The sequence below is a fragment of the Mustelus asterias genome, chromosome 20 (genome assembly GCF_964213995.1).
Source record: "Mustelus asterias chromosome 20, sMusAst1.hap1.1, whole genome shotgun sequence".
Classification (NCBI taxonomy): domain Eukaryota; kingdom Metazoa; phylum Chordata; class Chondrichthyes; order Carcharhiniformes; family Triakidae; genus Mustelus; species Mustelus asterias.
Window position 1 is genome coordinate 2,322,237 of NC_135820.1, and position 21,853 is coordinate 2,344,089.

Here is a 21,853-nt window from a genome sequence, read left to right on the forward strand (position 1 = left end):
CTGAGGTTCTGTCTGCCGTTTCAGGGTGGGTGTGAAAGACCCCCCCAGACAATACATGGAAAAAGAGTGGGGCAGGCAGAGGGGGAGGGGGAGCGTTGCTGTTTGTGGAATCTTGCTGAGTACATACCGACATTACAAACGGGACCTCACTGGGAGATGTCGAGTTGGTGAATGTAATAATGGAAATAAAAATCCTGAATTCAGGTTATTTTGCTGTTTGGGCTTTTACCCCTGGCTGTATCCTTTAACCAGAGGTAATGGAATTAATTCCACTGAGAATGCAAGGAGGCGCAATCAACGGTATAACTGCCGCTGGGTAACGCTGAGTTGTGTTGTTTTCCTTCTGGAAGGATGCACGAACAGTAAAAACCACACAGGAGGAGACAGAGAGTGTATTTAACAAATCACAGAACTGTCCCAACACAGGAGGCCATCTGGCCCCTCATCTATGTGCTAGCCCTCCAAGGGAGCAATTTAAATGGTGGGTTTCCTCCGGGTATTCCGGTTTCCTCCCAGACTCCAAAGATGTGCGGGCTAGGTGGATTGGCCATGCTAAATTGCCCCTGAGTGTCAGGAGGACTAGCAGGGTAAATATGTCGGGTTACGGGGATAGGGCCTGGGTGGGATTGTTGTCAGTGCTGATGGGCTGAATGGCCTCCTTCTGCACTGTAGGATTCTATGATTTTATGATTTTATGATCCACTGGACTAAACTCGAAAGAGTGCAGAAAAGATTTACTCGGATGCTATTGGGACTTGATGGTTTGAGTTATAAGGAGAAGTTGGATAGACTGGGACCTTTTCCCTGGAGTGTAGGAGGCTTATGGGTGATCTTATAGAGGTCTATAAAATAATGAGGGGCACAGATCAGCTAGATAGTCAATATCTTTTCCCAAAGGTAGGGGAGTCTAAAACTAGAGGGCATAGGTTTAAGGTGAGAGGGGAGAAATACAAAAGTGTCCAGAGGGGCAATTTTTTCACACACAGAGGGTGGTGAGTGTCTGGAACAAGCTGCCAGAGGTAGTAGTAGAGGCGGGTACAATTTTGACTTTTAAAAAGCATTTAGGCAGTTACGTGGGTAAGATGGGTACAGAGGGATATGGGCCAAACACGGGCAATTGGGACTGGCATGATAGTTACAAAAAAAAGGGTGGCATGGACAAGTTGGACCGAAGGGCCTGTTTCCATACTGTGAGCCTCTATAACTCTGTGACTTCCTCTCCCCATAGCCCTTGTACATTCCTTTTGGAAAGTCGCGATGGAATCTGCCTCCCCAAGCTCTCTCAGGCAGCGCATTCCCGATCCTAACCACTCGCTGGGAGATAATGGTTGGAATTGTACCGTCCCGCCTGCCATGGGAATCAGAGCAGGCGAGGGATGGAACATGGAAAGGTCCGTTGACCTCGGGCGGGATTTTCCGGGTTCGGAACAAGCGAGGCCATGAAGTCCCTCTCAAAGTTTCTCCTCAATCCTCCAGTGAGTCTTCCCCCCTCTGGTTCCCAATCCCTCCACCAATTGGGACAGTTTCTCCCTCTCCACTCCGTCTCAGACTCCCCCGCGAAATTGAACACCTCGATCCAATCTCCCTCTCCACCTTCCCTTCCCTGGGGAGGACAATCCAGGATTCTCCACGTTGCTGAAGTCCCTCATCCCCGGAACTATTCTCATCAATCTTCCTCCACCCCCTCTTTCTCTCTCTTTAACACTCCACATCCTTCCTACAGTGCAGCAACCAGAACTGAACACAATAGTCTAATTTAATTTTGCGATTCTGCCCTTTTGGGTGTTTGGCAGTAACACTGAATATAAAGAACACACGGAGAGAAAACATAGATAAAAGAGATTTAATAATTCAGATTGACCCAGACCAGAACAGAACGCACACATTCCGACATTCTAACCAGCAGCCAGGAAGAGGTCATTACAAATCCACAGAATCGGACACGGTCTGAGATCGGGAAAGATCCAGGACACAGGGATGCCCTTTGGAAATTATCCACTGCTGCTCCTCTCAATATTGGAAAATATTCCTCAGTCGGCTGGTAAACTGTTTGTAGAAATGTCTGCAATTTTAAAAAAATTAAAATGAATCTCTTTGCTTTTCATTTGAGGGGATTGGCCAAAGCAGTTCCAGTAAGGGATCCCCGCTCAGAGAGGACCCTGAGCTGGGCAGCCCTCACGCTGAACACTGGGTTCACTTTCAACCACCGAGACGCAAGGAGATATTCAACTGCAATAGGCTGCACAGGAAAACTTCAGGAGTTTGGCCTCAGTGCTGCAATGATTGTGTTACGAGAGAAGGAACGCGCACACAAGTGGAGAATAAGAGGGGTGCAAAATGACTTGTATCGATAAGGTAAGACTCCCAGGACAGGTACAGCATGAGGTTAGATACAGAGTAAAGCTCTCTCTACACTGTCCCCATCAAACACTCCCAGGACAGGTACAGCATGAGGTTAGATATAGAGTAAAGCTCTCTCTACACTGTCCCCATCAAACACTCCCAGGACAGGTACAGCACAGGGTTAGATACAGAGTAAAGCTCCCTCTACACTGTCCCCATCAAACACTCCCAGGACAGGTACAGCACGGGGTTAGATACAGAGTAAAGCTCCCTCTACACTGTCCCCATCAAACACTCCCAGGACAGGTACAGCACGGGGTTAGATACAGAGTAAAGCTGCCTCTACACTGTCCCCATCAAACACTCCCAGGACAGGTACAGCACAGGGTTAGATACAGAGTAAAGCTCCCTCTACACTGTCCCCATCAAACACTCCCAGGACAGGTACAGCACGGGGTTAGATACAGAGTAAAGCTCCCTCTACACTGTCCCCATCAAACACTCCCAGGACAGGTACAGCACAGGGTTAGATACAGAGTAAAGCTCCCTCTACACTGTCCCCCATCAAACACTCCCAGGACAGGTACAGCATGGGGTTAGATACAGAGTAAAGCTCCCTCTACACTGTCCCCATCAAACACTCCCAGGACAGGTACAGCATGAGGTTAGATACAGAGTAAAGCTCCCTCTACACTGTCCCCATCAAACACTCCCAGGACAGGTACAGCACGGGGTTAGATACAGAGTAAAGCTCCCTCTACACTGTCCCCATCAAACACTCCCAGGACAGGTACAGCATGAGGTTAGATACAGAGTAAAGCTCCCTCTACACTGTCCCCATCAAACACTCTGGAATTTCAAAGGTTAAAGGGGGGGCATTTGATCAAACTTTTTGAGATATTGAGGGGAACAGATGGGGATGGATAGAGAGAAACTATTTACACCTGTTGCTGGGAATCTGGGGCGAGGGGCAGAGACTAAAAATGCGAGGCAGACCTTTCGGGAGTGAAATCGAGAAAGACCTCAGCAAACAAAGGGCAGGAATAGTTGGGAATTCTCTCCCCAAATGGAGATTGATCCAATTGTTGATTTTCAATCTGGGAGATTGAGAGATTTGTATTATCCATACGGGGGTAAATGGAGATAGATCACAGATCAGCCATGGTCTCACTGAATGACAGAACAGGCTCGAGGGGCTGAATGGCCTCCACCATGTTGTGTGATTTGTGGTAACCGCGACTGAAGCTTCCCAAACACACAGGACACAGAGAGAGGTTTTGAGGAATTGAATAATCCAACATACTCCAGACTCTTTTGGAAGCTGGGGTCATTCAGTAAGGACGTGATGAATCTTTTAACACGACTGATTATGTCCTGAGCTCCTCCTCGCAGGATATCCAGATTAAATTCAGCCGGCTGATTCCTCTGCTGCTGATAGGCCGATACTTGTACTGCGGGGGGAGAGATAACAGTTCAAAGACCCAACTGCTGAAAGGGTCACCCAGGAAACCGTCATTCAGATAGCCATCTGTACCAACGCCACTATCTCTCCATCCCCACCTCTCTCTCACTCACTCCATCCCCACCTCTCTCTCACTCTCTCCATCCCCACCTCTCTCTCGCTCTCTCCATCCCCACCTCTCTCTCCATCCCCACCTCTCTCTCGCTCTCTCCATCCCCACCTCTCTCACTCTCTCCATCCCCACCTCTCTCTCACTCTCTTCATCCTCACCTCTCTCTCGCTCTCTCCATCCCCACCTCTCTCACTCTCTCCATCCCCACCTCTCTCTCACTCTCTCCATCCTCACCTCTCTCTCCATCCCCACCTCTCTCTCACTCTCTCCATCCCCACCTCTCTCACTCTCTCCATCACCCCTCACTCTCTTTCATTCTCCTTCTCCATCCTTCGCACCCTCCATCCCGCTCCACCCCAGCCCCTCCCTTACTCTCCATCCCTCCATTTCCCCCCTTTCCATCCATCCCTCTATCCCCCCATCCGCTCTCTCCTTTCATCCCCCTTCATCCCTCCATCCCCCTTCCCCCACCATCAATCCCTCCAACCCTATCCCCCCTTCCACTCCATCCATCCCCATCCCTTCATCCCCTCTCCCCCTCCATCCCTCCCTCCATTCCCCCTCCCACTCCATTCATTCCTCCATCCCTTCATCCCCCCTCACCCTCCATCCCTCCCTCCATCCCCCCTCCCTCTCCATCCATCCCTCCATCCCCCCTCCCCCTCCATCCATCCCCCCATCCCTCCATCTCCACTCCATTCCCCCCTCCCCCTCCCTCCATCCCCCTCCCTCTCCTTCCATTCCCCCCTCCCCCCATCCCTCCATCTCCACTCCATTCCCCCCTCCCCCTCCCTCCATCCCCCTCCCTCTCCTTCCATTCTCCCTCCCCCTCCCCCTCCATCCATCCCTCCGTCCCTTCATCTCCACTCCATCCCCCCTCCCCCTCCCTCCTACCCCTCCCCCTCCTTCCATCCTCCGTCCCCCTCCCTCTCCATCCTCCCTCCCCCCACCTTCCATCCCCCTTACCTTCCATCTCCGTCACTCTCTCCCTCCCCATCCCTCTCACTCTCTCCCTCCCCATCCCCCTCACTCTCTCTCTCTCCATCCCCCTCACTGTCTCTCTCTCCATCCCCCTCACTCTCTCCCTCCCCATCCCTCTCACTCTCTCTCTCCACCCCCCTCAATCTCTCCCTCTCCATCCCTCTCACTCTCTCCCTCCCCATCCCTCTCACTCTCTCTCTCTCCATCCCCCTCACTCTCTCTCTCTCCATCCCCCTCACTCTCTCTCTCTCCATCCCCCTCACTCTCTCCCTCCCCATCCCTCTCACTCTCTCTCTCTCCATCCCTCTCACTCTCTCTCTCTCCATCCTCCTCACTCTCTCTCTCTCCATCCCCCTCACTCTCTCCCTCCCCATCCCTCTCACTCTCTCCCTCTCCATCCCCCTCACTCTCTCTCTCACTCCCCATCCCCCTCACTCACTCTCTCTCCATCCCCCTCAATCTCTCCTCACTCCCTCACCATTGCCACTCACTCTATCTTCCCTCTCTCTCCTCCCTCGCTCCCGCTCCATCCTCTCTCTTTCACCCATGTTTGATTTTCTCTCCCTATCCGGACTATTTTCCCAATCCCTCTATTCCCCTCACTGTGTCTCCCTCGAGGTTTAGTTGCATGCTGGGATATCCACCTCTTTCCCCTCCCTCTCCGGGGACAAACACATTTGTGGCCATTGACTGGGCTCCGGCTAATCTTAACCTCTTCCGGAACTTTCCGAAGACTTACCCACGAGGATAGCCAGGAAGAGGCTAAGGGCAGCTAGTGTCACCATGGAGACGCGCATTTTCAGGATGGAGGTGAGATTTGACCTGGAAGAATACAGAAAAGAGTGATGCTCCCCCATCATTCTCCCCATGTTCAATTCATTCTCACCCCCCCCCCCCCAGCACCCACACTGCCCCCCCCATACCTCCCACCTCACCTCCCCCCCCCAGCACCCACACTGCCCCCCCCATACCTCCCACCTCACCCCACCCCCCTCCCGCACCCCCACTCCCACTGCACCCCCACTCTGGACCCTCGGCCCTCACTGTTCCCCAATACACTACCCAGGAAAAGTCAGCTTAGATCAGAGTGCAGCCTCCCTGAGGGAGAAACTTCTGGATTACAGACATTCTGGAGACTTACGTCCATTTTACAGATGCACCATAGAAAGCATTCTTTCTGGTTGTATCACAGCTTGGTATGGCTCCTGCTCTGCCCAAGACCTCAAGTATTACAAAAGGTCGTGAATGTAGCCCAGTCCATTACGCAAACCAGCCTCCCATCCACTGACTCTGTCTACACTTCCCGCTGCCTCGGAAAAGCAGTCAGAATAATCAAGGACCCCGGACATTCTCTCTTCCACCTTCTTCCGTCGGGAAAAAGATACAAAAGTCTGAGGTCACGTACCAACCGACTCAAGAACAGCTTCTTCCCTGCTGCTGTCGGACTTTTGAATGGACCTACCTCGCATTAAGTTGATCTTTCTCAACACCGTAGCTATGACTGTAACACTACATTCTCCTCTCTCTCCTTTCCTTCTCTATGAACGGTATGCTTTGTCTGTATATCGCGCAAGAAACAGTACTTTTCAATGTATTCAAATTAAATCCAGAGGAGCTTACAGAGATAGAGAGGGATGTTGGGGCTGGAGGAGGTTACAGAGATAGGGAGGGATGTTGGGGCTGGAGGAGGTTACAGAGATAGGGAGGGGTGTCGGGGCTGGAGGAGGTTACAGAGATAGGGAGGGATGTCGGGGCTGGAGGAGGTTACAGAGATAGGGAGGGTTGTAGGGGCTGGAGAAGGTTACAGAGATAGGGAGGGTTGTAGGGGCTGGAGGAGGTTACAGAGATATGGAGGGTTGAAGGGGCTGGAGGAGGTTACAGAGATAGGGAGGGTTGTAGGGGCTGGAGGAGGTTACAGAGATAGGGAGGGATGTCGGGGCTGGAGAAGGGTACAGAGATAGGGAGGGGTGTCGGGACTGGAGGAGGTTACAGAGATGGGGGGTTGTAGGGGCTGGAGGAGGTTACAGAGATAGGGAGGGATGTCGGGGCTGGAGAAGGGTACAGGGATAGGGAGGGTTGTAGGGGCTGGAGGAGGTTACAGAGATAAGAAGGGTTGTGCAGGCTGGAGGAGGTTACAGAGATAGGGAGGGTTGTAGGGGCTGAAGGAGGTTGCTAAACTGCCACTTAGTGTCGAAAGATGTGTAGGTTAGGTGGATTGACCGTGCTAAATTGTCCCTTAGTGTCCAAAGATGTGCAGGTTAGGTGGATTGGCCATGCTAAATTACCCCTTAGTGTCCAAAGTTGTGCAGGTTAGGTGGATTGGCCATGCTAAATTGCCCCTTAGTGTCCAAAGATATGCGGGTTAGGTGGATTGGCCGTGCTAAATTGCCCCTTAGTGTCCAAAGATGTGCGGGTTAGGTGGATTGGCCGTGCTAAATTGCCCCTTAGTGTCCAAAGATGTGCAGGTTAGGTGGATTGGTTAAATTACCCCAATGCGCGGGGTTACAGAGATAGGGAGGGGTGTAGGGGCTGGAGAAGGTTACAGAGATAGGGAGGGTTGTAGGGGCTGGAGGAGGTTACAGAGATAGGGAGGGTTTAAGGGGCTGGAGGAGGTTACAGAGATAGGGAGGGGTAGAGGGGCTGGGGGAGGTGACGGATATAGGGAGTGTTTTTGGGGCTGGAGGAGATTACAGGGATAAGGGGAGGTGTGGAGGGTAGGGGAGGGGTTGCAGAGAAGGATTTGAAAAGTAGAATGAAAGTTTGAGAATCAGGCTGTTTCTGGATGAGGAATGATCCTGGATGAGGAATGATCCTGGATGAGGAATGATCCTGGCTGAGGAATGATCCTGGCTGAGGGAAGGAGCCGGGGGCTGATAGGCAGACAGACCAGAGTGAGTTTGAATTCTGGAGGTGGGCAGATTTAGGGATGAAATCCAGTTCGAGATGTTCGAAGATGAGAGACAATCTTTTCAAACAAAGAAACAATTCCAGCAGCAAACAATAATTTGAGAAATGCAATAGCCCCTTAACCCCGTCAAAGATATTTCTTACCAGGAGAGAGCTTGAGAAGCTGAGAGGATTTCCTGCGTTAACTGAGTGTCTGTGAAGCATCTCTTCCTTTTTATTTGGGTGTGAAGAGCTCGGTGAATCACACACGGGTAGCTAATTGTTCCTTTAATTGAGCTGATGCAGCTCAGTTGGAGTGTGGCTCAATATCCTGTGGGTTTTTCCACTCTGAGCAGCGTCTGTGTGGCACACAGGGAGGGGTCTGAGTATCAACGCCTGGGGTAACTGTCTCGCTGCCCTCTCCCACAGCGGGGCGGTGGAACCTGTGGCGGTGCCCAGATTGCAAACCACCGGAGGAGAAGCGAGGGAGGGAGAGAGAATCCCAAAGAATCATCGAGTCCCTACAGCGCAGAAGGAGACCGTTCGGCCCATCGAGTCTGCACCGACCACAATCCCACCCAGGCCCTATCCCCGTAACCCCACATATTTATCCTTCCAATTCCCCTGACACTAAGGTGCAATTTAACACGGCCAATACACCGAACCCACACATCTCTGAACTGTGGGAGGAAACCGGAGCACCCGGAGGAAACCCACGCAGACATGGGGAGAATGTGCAAACTCCACACAGACAGAAGGGGGGGAGACTGCAGTAACATATTTAATTTGATTTAATTTGATTTGATTTTTGTATGATTTGATTTATTGTCACATGTATTGGGATACAGGGAAAAGTATTGTTTTTTTGCACACTCTGCAGACAAAGCATACCATTCATAGAGTACACAGGGGAGAGGGAAATGAGAGAACGCAGAATGTCGTGTTACAGTCATAGCTAGGGTGTAGAGAAAGATCAACTTAGTGCGAGGTAGGTCCATTCAAAAGTCTGACAGCAGCAGGGAAGAAGCTGTTCTTGAGTCGGTTGGTACGTGACCTCAGACTTTTGTATCTTTTTCCAGATGGAAGAAGATGGAAGAGAGTGCGGGTGATTCTCCCAAAAAAATTCTAAGTGTCGAATTCACAAGCAAACTGGAGTAAATCGCGTTAGTTTTTTCAGCAGGATTTTCAAAGTGAATCTCCTACACTCTGCACACTGCTGTGCGCCTCAGCGTGAATCTCACTGAAAATCAAGAGACGGGGCCTATTCCCGCTGGAGAGACCGGCAGCTTAGCGCTGAGCGGGACACTGCGCATTCGCTGATCTGTCAGTGCTGAGATCAGCACATGCGCAGTGACCCCGCGCTGCCAGCCTCCCAATTGCTGGCCAGCTCGATCCCTGGCCAAACCTGCGATCCCCACATCGCTGGCTCTCTCAACGCCCCCCCCCCACAATGGAACTAGGTTAAGGTGGATTGGCCGTGCTAAATTGCCCCTTAGTATCCAAAGATGTGCAGGTTAGGTGGATTGGCCGTGCTAAATTGCCCCTTGGTGTCCAAAGACGTGCAGGTTAGGGGAATTACTGGGGTAAATCTGCGACCAGCCTGAACGAGTTCACCAAGACAGTAACTGACTTCATTAGTAAGTGTGTAGAAGACTGTGTGCCAAAGAAGCAAATCCATGTCTTCCCGAACCAGAAACCATGGATGAACAGGGATATCCACTGCTTGCTGAAGTCCAGGTCTAAGGCATTCAAGTCAGGCGACCCTGACCGATACAAGAACGACCTAAGGAGATCCATCAAAGATGCCAAAAGACAGTACCAGGCCAAGCTAGGGTCCCAGGCTAGCCACACTGACCCTCATCGACTATGGCAAGGTCAGCAAGACATAACAGGCTACAAGATGAAGCCATGTAAAATCGCCGGCTCCAACTCACCCCTCCCTGATGAGCTCAATGCATTCTATGCCCGTTTTGAGTAAGAGGTCAGTGAGAGCACGCCCTCCACCCTGGAAGCTCTGGATGAACCTGTATCTGGGGTCACCATTGCAGATGTCAGAACAGCTTTCTCGAAGGTCAACCCACGGAAAGCGACTGGCCCGGATGGGGTACCCGGACGTGCACTCAGATCCTGCGTGGATCAGCAGGCGAGGGTATTCACAGACATCTTCAACCTCTCTTTACAACAATCTGAGGTCCCTCTCTGCTTCAAGAAGACGACCATCATTCCCGGTACCAAAGAAAAGCCAAGAAATTGCCTTAATGACCAGCAGCCGGTGGCTCTGACGTCCATCATTATGAAGTGCTTTGAAAGGCTAGTCATGGCACAAATCAATTCCAGTCTCCCGGACTGCCTGGATCCACTACAGTTTGTAGTGCCTCAACAGATCCACAGCGGACACTATTTCCCTGGCCCTACACTCAACCCTGGAACACCGAGATAACAAGGATACCTGTGTCAGACTCCTATTTATTGACTATAGCTCAGTCTTCAACACTATTATTCCCATGAAACTGATCTCCAAACTCCGTGGCCTGGGCCTCGGCACCTCCCTCTGCGACTGGATCCTGAACTTCCTAACTCACAGACCACAATCAGTAAGGATCGGCAACAACACCTCCTCCACGATCATCCTCAACACCGGTGCCCCACAAGGCTGTGTTCTCAGTCCCCTCACTATACTCCTTATACACCTATGACTATGTGGCCAAATTTCCCTCCAATTCGATTTTCAAGTTTGCTGACGACACCACCGTACTGGGACGGATCTCAAACAATGATGAGACAGAGTACAGGAATGAGATAGAGAATCTGGCAACAATAATCTCTCCCTCAATGTCAACAAAATGAAGGAGATTGTCATCGACTTCAGGAAGCGTAAAGGAGAACATGCCCCTGTCTACATCAATGGGGATGAAGTGGAAAGGGTTGAGAGTTTCAAGTTTTTAGGTGTCCAGATCACCAACATCCTGTCCTGGTCCCCCGATGCCGACACTATAGTTAAGAAAGCCCCACCAACGCCTCTACTTTCTCAGAAGACTAAGGAAATTTGGCATGTCAGCTACAACTCTCACCAACTTTTACAATGCACCGTAGAAAGCATTCTTTCTGGTTGTATCACAGCTTGGTAAGGCTCCTGCTCTGCCCAAGACCGCAAGGAACTACAAAAAGTTGTGAACATAACCCAATCCATCACGCAAACCAACCTCCCATCCATTCGCTCCTTCTACATTTCCCGCTGCCTCGGCAAAGCAGCCAGCATAATTAAGGACCCCACACTCCCCGGACATTCTCCTTTCCGACTTCTTCTGTCTGGAATGGGGGGGTAGGGGTGAGTTAATAGGTTGTGATGAACAAAGCATCATAGCTGTGAGGGACAGCTCGGGGATAGGATATTAGTATGTAGATAGGCTGGAAAATTGGGCGGGGATCCTGGATTCAGGATTCAATCCTGGACCGGGGAGCGGCGCGGGCTTGGAGGGCCGAAGGGCCTGTTCCTGTGCTGTATTGTTCTTTGTTCTTTTTGTGGGTCGGTGGTGACGTTCACGAGGGGTCATAGGTTCAAGGTGAAGGGGGGGAGGTTTAACACAGATATCAGAACGACATATTTCACACAGAGGGTCGTGGGGGCCTGGAATGGGTTGCCGGGCAAGGTGGTGGAGGCGGACACACTGGGAACGTTTAAGACTTATCTAGACAGCTATATGAACGGAGTGGGAATGGAGGGATACAAAAGAGTGGTCTAGTTTGGACCAGGGAGCGGCGCGGGCTAATTGTTCTTTGTTTCTCGTTTCAAGGCTTCATTCTATGATCATCTTGCTGGTGCCAGTACAGAGCGAGACTGCGGATAGTTGGGAACCTGTCTCGGGGGCAGGGAATTCATATGGTGTTCGTGGTAGTGGAAATGACTAGGGTTGGGAAGCATTTTCCGATCAGGGCCAGTGTGATCTCCTGGACTCGTTTCGATCGCCTCAGGGGGTCGGAGAGGAATTTCCCAGATTTTCTTTTCCCCATATTGGCCCTGGGGTTTTTCACTCTGGGTTTTCGCCTCTCCCTGGAGATCACATGGTCTGGAATGGGGGGGTGGGGGTGAGTTAATAGGTTGTGATGAACAAAGCATCATAGCTGTGAGGGACAGCTCGGTGGATAGGATATTGGTATGTAGATAGGCTGGAAAATTGGGCGGGGATCCTGGATTCAGGATTCAATCCTGGACCGGGGAGCGGCGCGGGCTTGGAGGGCCGAAGGGCCTGTTCCTGTGCTGTATTGTTCTTTGTTCTTTGTTCTTTGTTTGAAAAAGATACAAAAGTCTGAGGTCACGTACCAACCGACTCAAGAACAGCTTCTTCCCTGCTGCTGTCAGATTACTGAATGGACCTACCTCGCATTAAGTTGATCTTTCTCTACACCCTAGCTATGACTGTAACACTACATTCTGCACTCTCTCGTTTCCTTCTCTATGAACAGTATGCTTTGTCTGTATAGTGCACAAGAAACAATACTTTTCACTGTATGCTAATACATGTGACAATAATAAATCAAATCAAATCAAATCAAATGAGATTACGGGGATCGGATGTGGGTGGGCTTGGTACGATGCATTGTTGGAGAGTCAGTGCACAATCAATGGGCTAAATGGCCTCCTGCTGCACTGAAGGGATTCTATGAATCTCTCGCGCTCTTACTGTCTGCGATTGGTGTGTGTGTTGGAAGCATTTACAGGTTGATACTTGCCCACAGAATGAGCACACTTCATCAGGTCCTGGGGTGGGATTCGAACCCAGGACGTCTGGTTCAGAGGGAGGGATGCTAATCCACTGTGCCACAAGACCTCCTAGATTCAGGTACGCAGGACATAATTTCGAAGTTTGTAAGTGACATGAAACCCAGAAAAGCAGTAGGAAAGGTGGGAGATAGTGTCAGGAGGAGACAGGCCTATTGGTGAGATGGGCAGACACAGAGCAGACACAGGAGAAGTGTGAAGTGAGGCACATTGGAGACAAATTAATTGGAATTTTAGGGAGAGTGCAGGAACAGAGAGAATGGTGCCTGTGGGCCTGCACAAATCTTGAAAAGAGACAGGGGACAACACAGTTACAAAGCTGCTCAGTAACCTGAGGCTTCTAAACAGATGCACAGAACTCAAACCAAAAAACGCTTCTGTTAAAACCCTCGAAACATCACTGCCTATACTTCAGATGGAGTACAGGAATGAGATAGAGAATCTGGTGAGCTGGTGCAACGACAATAATCTCTCCATCAATCTCAACAAAACGAAGGAGATAGTCATCGACTTCAGGAAGTGTAGTGGAGAACATGCCCCTGTCTACATCAACGGGAACAAAGTGAAATGGTTGAGTGCTTCAAGTGTTTAGGTGTCCAGATCACCAACAACCTGTCCTGGTCCCTCCGTGCTGATGCTACAGTTAAGAAAGCCCACCAAACTTTCTCAGAAGATTAAGGAAATTTGGCATGTCCATTACAAGTCTCACCAATTTCTACAGATGCAACAGGGAAAGCATTCTTTCTGGTTGTATCACAGTTTGGTATGGCCCCTGCTCTGTCCAAGACGGCAAGAAACTATAAAGGGTTGTGAATGTAGCCCAGTCCATCACACAAACCAGCCTCCCATCCATTGACTCTGTCTACACTTCCCACTGCCTCAGAAAAGCAGCCAGCATAATCAAGGACCCCACACACCCCGGACATTCTCTCTTTCACCTTCTTCCGTCAGGATAAAGATACAAAAGTCTGAGGTCACATACCAACCGACTCGGCACGGTAGCACAGTGGTGGGCGGCACGGTAGCACAGTGGTAGGGCGGCACGGTAGCACAGTGGTTAGCACTGCTGCTTCACAGCTCCAGGGTCCTGGGTTCGATTCCCGGCTCGGGTCACTGTCTGTGTGGAGTTTGCACATTCTCCTCGTGTCTGCGTGGGTTTCCTCCGGGTGCTCCGGTTTCCTCCCACAGTCCAAAGATGTGCGGGTTAGGTTGATTGGCCAGGTTAAAAAATTGCCCCTTAGAGTCCTGGGATGTGTAGGTTAGAGGGATTAGCAGGTAAAATATGTGGGGATAGGGCCTGGGTGGGATAGTGGTCAGTGCAGACTCGATGGGCCGAATGGCCTCCTTCTGCACTGTAGGGTTTCTATGTTTCTATGATGACTCAAGAACAGCTTCTTCCCTGCTGCTGTCAGACTTTTGAATGGACCTAGCTCGCACTAAGTTGATCTTTCTCCACACCCTAGCTATGACTGTAACACTACACTCTGCACTCTCTCCTTTCCTTTGCCCCTATGTACTTTATGAACAGTATGCTTTGCGTGCAAGAAACAATACTTTTCACTGTATCCCAATACATGTGATAATAATAAATCAAATCAAGTCAATTCAATTTAGCCAGAAGATTGTCCCCAGTTCGGAGCACCAGTCTCTTTGGCAAAGATGTCGAGGTCTTGGAGAGGGTGCAGGGGAGATTTACTGGAATGTTCCCAGGGGGGGATAAGATTTCAGTGAATGTGACTGGGAGAAAGCTGGGATCGTTCTCCTCGGAGCAGAGAAGGTTAAGGGGGAGATTGAATCGAGGCGTTCAAAATCACGAGGTGAGGGGTGTTTGGATGGAGTGAATGAGAAGAAAGTGTTTCCAGTGACAGGAGGCTCGGTAACCAGAGGGGACACAGATTGAAGAGAATCGGGAAAAGAACCAGAGGGGGGGAGATGAGGAGAATTTTATTTTAGACACACAGCGAGTTGTGATCTGGAAGGCGCTGCCTGGAAGGGCGGTGGAAGCAGATTCAACAGGAACTTTCAAAAAGGGGTAATTGGGGAAATACTGGAAGAGGGATATGGGCGGGGTGGGGAAAAGCAGGGAGGGAGAGAGAGTAGGAACTAATGGATAGATCTTTCAAAGAGCTAGCACTAATAATAGGGCTGAATGGCCTCATCCTGAGCTGTAAGGATCTCCAATTCTATAACAGTGCTCCCAGAACCTGGGGAATTTTTCATTAGTATGGACAGCACAAGCCCCAGGGACAGGAAAAAACAAATAGAAATCTTCAAATAAGATGTCTGATGTTATATTTGATTATCTCAAAAATATTTGATTATCTCAAAAATGTCTGCTGTTTTCACAATGGACTCGACACAGCTGGGGGGGAAATCTATCCTTGGTGTTTACAATAATAGGTAATGATTAGCAGAAATGTTTTAGTTGATAAAGCCGTTATCTCCTTCCCTTCAATCACTGATCACAGATATTAATGGCTCCTTATGGACTGAGGGATTGAGTTAAAGTTTATTTATTTGTGTCACAAGTAGGCTTACATTAACACTGCAATGAAGTTACTGTGAAAATCCCCCAGTCACCACACTCTGTCGCCTGCTCGGGTACACCGAGGGAGAATTTAGCATGGCCAATGCACCTAATCAGCACATCTTTTGAACTGTGGGAGGAAATTGGAGCACCCGGAGGAAACCATGCAGACACGGGGAGAATGTGCAGACTCCACACAGACAGTGACCCAAGCTGGGAGTTGAACCCGGGTCCCTGGCGCTGTGAGGCAGCAGCGCTAACCACTGTGCTACTGTGCTGTCCCCTCGTGTTTGACGATATCAGTATTTTGGTTAATATCCTCTGGGACCAGCTACCCGAGCACAGAGGTAATGTTGCACAGGCTACAAGTGACCCTGGGGACAGACTGCATTTCCAACACCCACACACGGATAGCCCCTCTCTCGATGGCAGCTGGAGTGAGTGTTACTGTGTTGCTGCACTGATGGAGAGGCGGAAAGAGATGGAGTGAGATCTACAGGGAGATCTGCATTGCTATAGCACTTTTACAACAACACAGCTCATCACAGAGCACCTCACTGTCAACAGAGTACTTTCTGTGTGGCCGGTGTGCCAATGTCGGAATTGGGCAGCCAATCTGTGCACAGCAAGATCCCACAAACAGCAAATGTGGGAATGAGACAGATTATCTGATTTTTTTCGTCATGTTGGTTCAGAGACAAATATTGGCACCAGGACAAAGGGGAGAATACCACCTCACACTAATACCCACAATACCACACCCCGTTCCCCCCCCGCTCCCCCTGCCGTCCCATTGCCCCCACCTCCCCCCCCCCCCCACCCCCCGCCGCCTCTGACAGTGCGGCATTCCCTCAGTACTGACCCTCTGACAGTGCAGCACTCCCTAAGCACTCACCCTCTGACAGTGTGGCACTCCCTCAGTACTGACGCTCTGACAGTGCGGCACTCCCTCAGTACTGACCCTCTGACAGTGCGGCACTCCCTCAGTACTGACCCTCTGACAGTGCGGCACTCCCTCAGTACTGACCCTCTGACAGTGCGGCACTCCCTCAGTACTGACCCTCTGACGGTGCGGCACTCCCTCAGTACTGACCCTCTGACAGTGTGGCACTCCCTCAGTACTGATCCTCTGACAGTGCGGCACTCCCTCAGTACTGACCCTCTGACGGTGCGGCACTCCCTCAGTACTGACACTGACAGTGCAGCACTCCCTCAGTACTGATCCTCTGACAGTGCGGCACTCCCTCAGTACTGACCCTCTGACAGTGCGGCACTCCCTCAGCACTGACCCTCTGACGGTGCGGCACTCCCTCAGCACTGACCCTCTAACGGTGCGGCACTCCCTCAGCACTGACCCTCTGACGGTGCGGCACTCACCTGAAGAAGGGGCTCAGAGCCTCGAAAGCTTGTGTGGCTTTTGCTACCAAATAAACCTGTTGGACTTTAACCTGGTGTTGTTAAACTTCTTACTGTGTTTACCCCAGTCCAACGCCGGCATCTCCACATCGTGCGGCACTCCCTCAGCACTGACCCTCTGACGGTGCGGCACTCCGTTGGTGCTGACGTTGGCAGTGATGGCCTGGATTAGATGTTTAGGATTCTGGACAGGGTTTTGAAGTTGTGAATGTTGTGATTGAGAGGGGTGTTGGCTGCTCAGAGTGCCTCAACAGACAGGGTGTGTCCGGAGGCCATTTCAAGGTGTTTCTGTTTGTCTAATTGATGGCGGGTTGACTAATGATCCTTAATTTAAAATGCAGAGTGATTGTCTTGTGGTCATGTTGCCGTGGTCTGTTAGCTGTGTTGCAAGTGAGATGTTTCTAACTCGACTCTGGGGAATAATGTGGGGCGACTCGACTTGTCTTCCTTCAAGTATCGAACAGCCGTTCTTGTGTTTGAGATGGTGGCACAGTGGTTAGCACTGCTGCCTCATAACACCAGGGATCCGGGTTCGATTCCCGGCTTGGGTCACTGTCTGTGCGGAGTCTGCACATTCTCCCCATGTCTGCGTGGGTTTCCTCCGGGTGCTCCGGTTTCCTCCCACAGTCCAAAGACATGCTGGTTAGGGTGCATTGGCCGTGCTAAATTCTCCCTCAGTGTACCCGAGCAGGTGCTGGAGTGTAGCGATTTGGGGATTTTCACAGTAACTTCATTGCAGTGTTAATGTAAGCCGACTTGTGACACGAATAAATAAACTTAAACTTAACTTGAATGATTCCACAAGAGTGATGAAAAGAATCTATTGTCCTTGATGAGGGGAGGCCAGAGCGAGAGAGGCAGGCAAGTGGGGGGCACAGTGTTAAAACTGAGCCAGTCCGTTCAGTGGGGGGAATGTCAGGATGTACATAGAGTCCCGACAGAAGAAGGCCATTCGGCCCATCGAGTCTGCACCGACTCTCTGACAGAGTATCTTAGCCAGGCCCTATCCCCGTAACCCCACACATTTCCCAATAACCTGCACATCTCTGGACACTAAGGGCCAATTTAGCATGACCAATCCACCTAACCTGCACATCTTTGGACAGTGAGAGGCAATTTAACATGGCTAATCCACCTAACCCACACATCTTTGGACACTAAGGGGTAATTTTGCGTGACCAATCCACCTAACCTGCACATCTTTGGACAGTAAGGGACAATTTAATATGGCCAATCCACCTAACCCACACATCTTTGGACTTTGCTCCTCATATTCCTTTCACCGGGGATGAAGTCAGCCGAGTGTAATGAGACCTTAGGAAAGAGGAACAGGAGCAGGCCATTCAGCTCCGCCATTCAATAGGATAATGACTGATTCGACATTCCTGACATTTACATTCCCGCCCTTTCCCTGTCACCCTTGAGGCCTACTCCCGTCCCTAATTCCTAAGGTGTTATTACACTCGGCTGACTTCATCCCTGATGATAGGAAAGTGAGGAGGCCACTCAGCCCCTTTGGAACTGGTATCCCATCCAATCAGATTCTGGCTGATTTGTATCTTAACTCCATCGAACCAGAGCCAGAAGGGCGGCACGGTGGCACAATGGTTAGCACTGCTGCTTCACAGCTCCAGGGACCTGGGTTCGATTCCCGGCTCGGGTCACTGTCTGTGTGGAGTTTGCACATTCTCCTCGTGTCTGCGTGGGTTTCCTCCGGGTGCTCCGGTTTCCTCCCACAGTCCAAAGATGTGCGGGTTAGGTTGATTGGCCATGCTAAAATTACCCTTAGTGTCCTGAGATGCGTAGGTTAGAGGGGTTAGTGGGTAAATATGTAGGGATATGGGGGTAGGGCCTGGGTGGGATTGTGGTTGGTGCAGACTCGATGGGCCGAATGGCCTCTTTCTGCACTGTAGGGATTCTATGAGATCATCTGGTAAAATCCCGTAATATCTAAACTCTAATCTATCAATCCCAAATTGAGATTTTTAATTGACATCCCCCCAGCCTCGAAAGGAATATTTTTGTAGGGGTGGAGGCCATTAAAGTTCCAGATTTCCACTCCACTTCGGGGAAGGAAAGCCCACCAACGCCTCTACTTTCTCAGAAGACTAAGGAAATTTGGCATGTCCACAACAACTCTCACCAACTTTTACAGATGCACCATAGAAAGCATCCTTTCTGGTTGTATCACAGCTTGGTCTGGCTCCTGCTCTGCCCAAGACCACAAGGAACTACAAAGGGTCGTGAATGTAGCCCAATCCATCACGCAAACCAGCCTCCCATCCACTGACTCTGTCTACACTTCCCGCTGCCTCGGAAAAGCAGCCGGCATAATCAAAGACCCCACGCACCCCGGACATTCTCTCTTCCACCTTCTTCCGTCGGGATAAAGATACAAAAGTCTGAGGACACGTACCAACCGACTCAAGAATAGCTTCTTCCCTGCTTCCGTCAGACTTTTGAATGGACCTACCTCGCATTAAGTTGATCTTTCTCTACACCCTGGCTATGACTATAACACTACATTCTGCACTCTCTCCTTTCCTTCTCTATGAATGGTATGCTTTGTCTATTTAGCATGCAAGAAACAATACTTTTCACTGTATGTTAATACATGTGACAATAATGAACCAAATCAAATCAAATCAAATCCCTGACTGATCAAACACCTGGCTATCTGAGCCTTAAATATTTATGAAATATGGGTGCCTCCTGTAGGAAGGTCATAGAATCAGAGAGGTTTACAGCACGGAAACAGGCCCTTCGGCCCAACTTGTCCATGCCTCCCTTTTTTTTAAACCCCTAAACTAATCCCAATTGCCCGCATTTGGCCCATATCCCTCGATACCCATCTTATCCACGTAACTATCTAAATGCTTTTTAAAAGACAAAATTGTACTCGCCTTAACCAGTACCCCTGGCAGCTTGTTCCAGACACTCACCACCCTCTGTGTGAACAAATTGCCCCTCTGGACACAAATGGCCTCCTGCTGCACTGTAGGGATTCTATGATGATTCTATGAAGAGGCCCTTCGGCCCATCGAGTCTGCACTGACAAAACTACACTAAATCTGCACTAATTCCCCTTTCCAGCACTTTTTTTTAATGTTTATTTATTAGTGTCACAAGTTGGCTTGCATTAACACTGCAATGAAGTTACTGTGAAAATCCCCTAGCCGCCACACTCCGGCGCCTGTTCGGGTACACTGAGGGAGAATTTAGCACGGCCAATGCACCTAACCAGCACATCTTTCAGACTGTGGGAGGAAACCGGAGCACCCAGAGGAAACCCACGCAGACACGGGGAGAATGTGCAAACTCCACACAGACAGTGACCCAAGCCGGGAATTGAACCCGGGTCCCTGGCGCTGTGAGGCAGCAGTGCTAACCACTGTGCCACCGTGTCATATGACATTTTCAAATGCTCATCCACGTACTTTTTAATAGTTGTGAGCTTTCCCACTTCTCCCACCATCCTGGAGAGCGCATTCCAGGCACCCACCACCCTCTGGGTGAAAAAATATTTCCTCAACTCCCTTCTAAACCTCCTGCCCCTCATTTACGCCTTAAAATCTAGAATTAGGCCGCCCACGTAGGTAACTGTCTCAACCAATCATTTCTCATCCCAACCTCTTTCCATCCCACCAGATCATCCAAAGGATCTCTCCGGGATGCCCCAGCATCAACAACTTTCATTCCTATAGCACCATTAAATCTAGCGCCACAACCTAGGAAGCTTCACAGCAGAAATGATCAAATACAATCAGACCCCAGGCCTCAAAGAGAAATATTAGGGACAAGTGACCCCGTCAAAGAGGGCAGTTAAAAGGAGCATCTTAAAGAAGGAGAGACTGCGAGAGAGGGAAGTGGAGAGGTTGAGGGAGGGAATTCCAGAGCTCAGGGCCATCCTACCAGGCAGCTGAAGGCACGGCCGTCAATGGTGGAGCGATGGGATTAAGGGGATGCTCAAGAGGCTGGAATTGGAGGAGCACAGAGATCTTGGAGGGTTGTAGGGTTTGGAGGAGGTTACAGGGATAGGGAGGGGTGTAGGGGCTGGAGGTTACAGAGATAGGGAGGGTTGTAGGAGCTGGTGGAGCTTACAGAGATAGGGAGGGGTGTCGGGGCTGGAGGAGTTTGCAGAAATAGGGAGTGTTGTAGGGATTGGAGGAGGTTACAAAGATAGGGAGGTTTATCAGGGCTGGAGGAGGTTACAGAGATAGGGAGGGTTGTCGGGGCTGGAGGTTACAGAGATAGGGAGAGTTGCAGGGCCTGGAGGAGGTTGCAGAGATAGGGAGGGTTGTTGGGGCTGGAGGAGTTTGCAGGAATAGGGAGTGTTGTAGGGATTGGAGGAGGTTACAGAGATAGGGAGGGTTGTAGGGGCTGGAGGAGGTTACAGAGAAAGGGAAGGTTGTAGGGGCTGGAGGAGGTTAGAGAGATAGGGAGGATTGTAGGGGCTGGAGGAGGTTACAGGGATAGGGAGGGTTGTCGGGGCTGGAGGAGGTTACAGAGATAGGGAAGGTTGTAGGGGCTGGAGGAGGTTCCAGAGATAGGGAGGGGTGTAGGGGCTGGAGGAGGTTACAGAGAAAGGGAAGGTTGTAGGGGCTGGAAGAGGTTACAGAGAAAGGGAAGGTTGTAGGGGCTGGAAGAGGTTACAGAGAAAGGGAAGGTTGTAGGGGCTGGAAGAGGTTACAGAGATAGGTAGGGAGGGGTGTAGGGGCTAGAGGAGGTTACAGAGATAGGGAGGGTTGTCGGGGCTGGAGGAGGTTACAGAGATAGGGAGGGTTGTCAAAGAAGGGGTAGTTCCTTACGGGCAATTCATGTACAGATATATCTGAGACACAGTGATTTGAGTCAATTAGATTTTATTTAATTTTTATCCAATGTGCCATTGAGCAGAAATCTGGACTGGTACAGGTGAGAATTAAAACTCCTTCTCTCCTCATTGAGACATCACAATTCTGCCGTTCCGCTGTGGTGGGAGGTGAGTTTACATCGTAGAACCTCAGGGAGCCGATAACTTACACCCCGGCCAGAGTAGGATCTGGCCTCTTGCTGTGCAATATCGGAAGCTTCGAGGATGGATTGCTCCTCCGTGCAAATGTCCTTCCTCCACCTGTCCTGTTTAATTGTTCTGTGTTTGATGAGATGAGCCTAGTAACTGATGTGTGCTCACTGTGTTCGATTAGTTAAGGCTGGTCGTGGACTCAGAGGGAGGTAACCAGGCATCGCAGAAGCTACTAGAAGGTGCAAACATGAGTGCAGACATTTTGTGATTGCAGAGATATCTCACTGGTAAACTTTACGCGCAGCGGCTGAGCAGTTTTATCCCTGCAATGCTCTGAGGCC

At 50.4% G+C, this 21,853-nt stretch overlaps 2 long non-coding RNA genes across 2 annotated transcripts in view; both read right to left on the bottom strand.

Moving 5' to 3' along the window:
• Nucleotides 1-1,829: 1,829 nt before the first annotated feature.
• On the bottom strand, nucleotides 1,830-8,256 carry LOC144508201 (uncharacterized). The gene is made up of 4 exons (XR_013500247.1): nucleotides 7,950-8,256; nucleotides 5,638-5,720; nucleotides 3,647-3,794; nucleotides 1,830-2,062 (listed from the first exon to the last, which is right to left on the bottom strand). It is a non-coding gene; the product is annotated as an uncharacterized LOC144508201 (long non-coding RNA).
• Nucleotides 8,257-21,355: 13,099 nt separating this feature from the next.
• LOC144508202 (uncharacterized) overlaps nucleotides 21,356-21,853 on the bottom strand; it is a 9,998-nt gene continuing 9,500 nt past the window's right edge. Inside the window, exon 4 of the long non-coding RNA XR_013500248.1 lies at nucleotides 21,356-21,853. This exon is cut by the window's right edge and continues 539 nt beyond it. This is a non-coding gene — a long non-coding RNA (uncharacterized LOC144508202).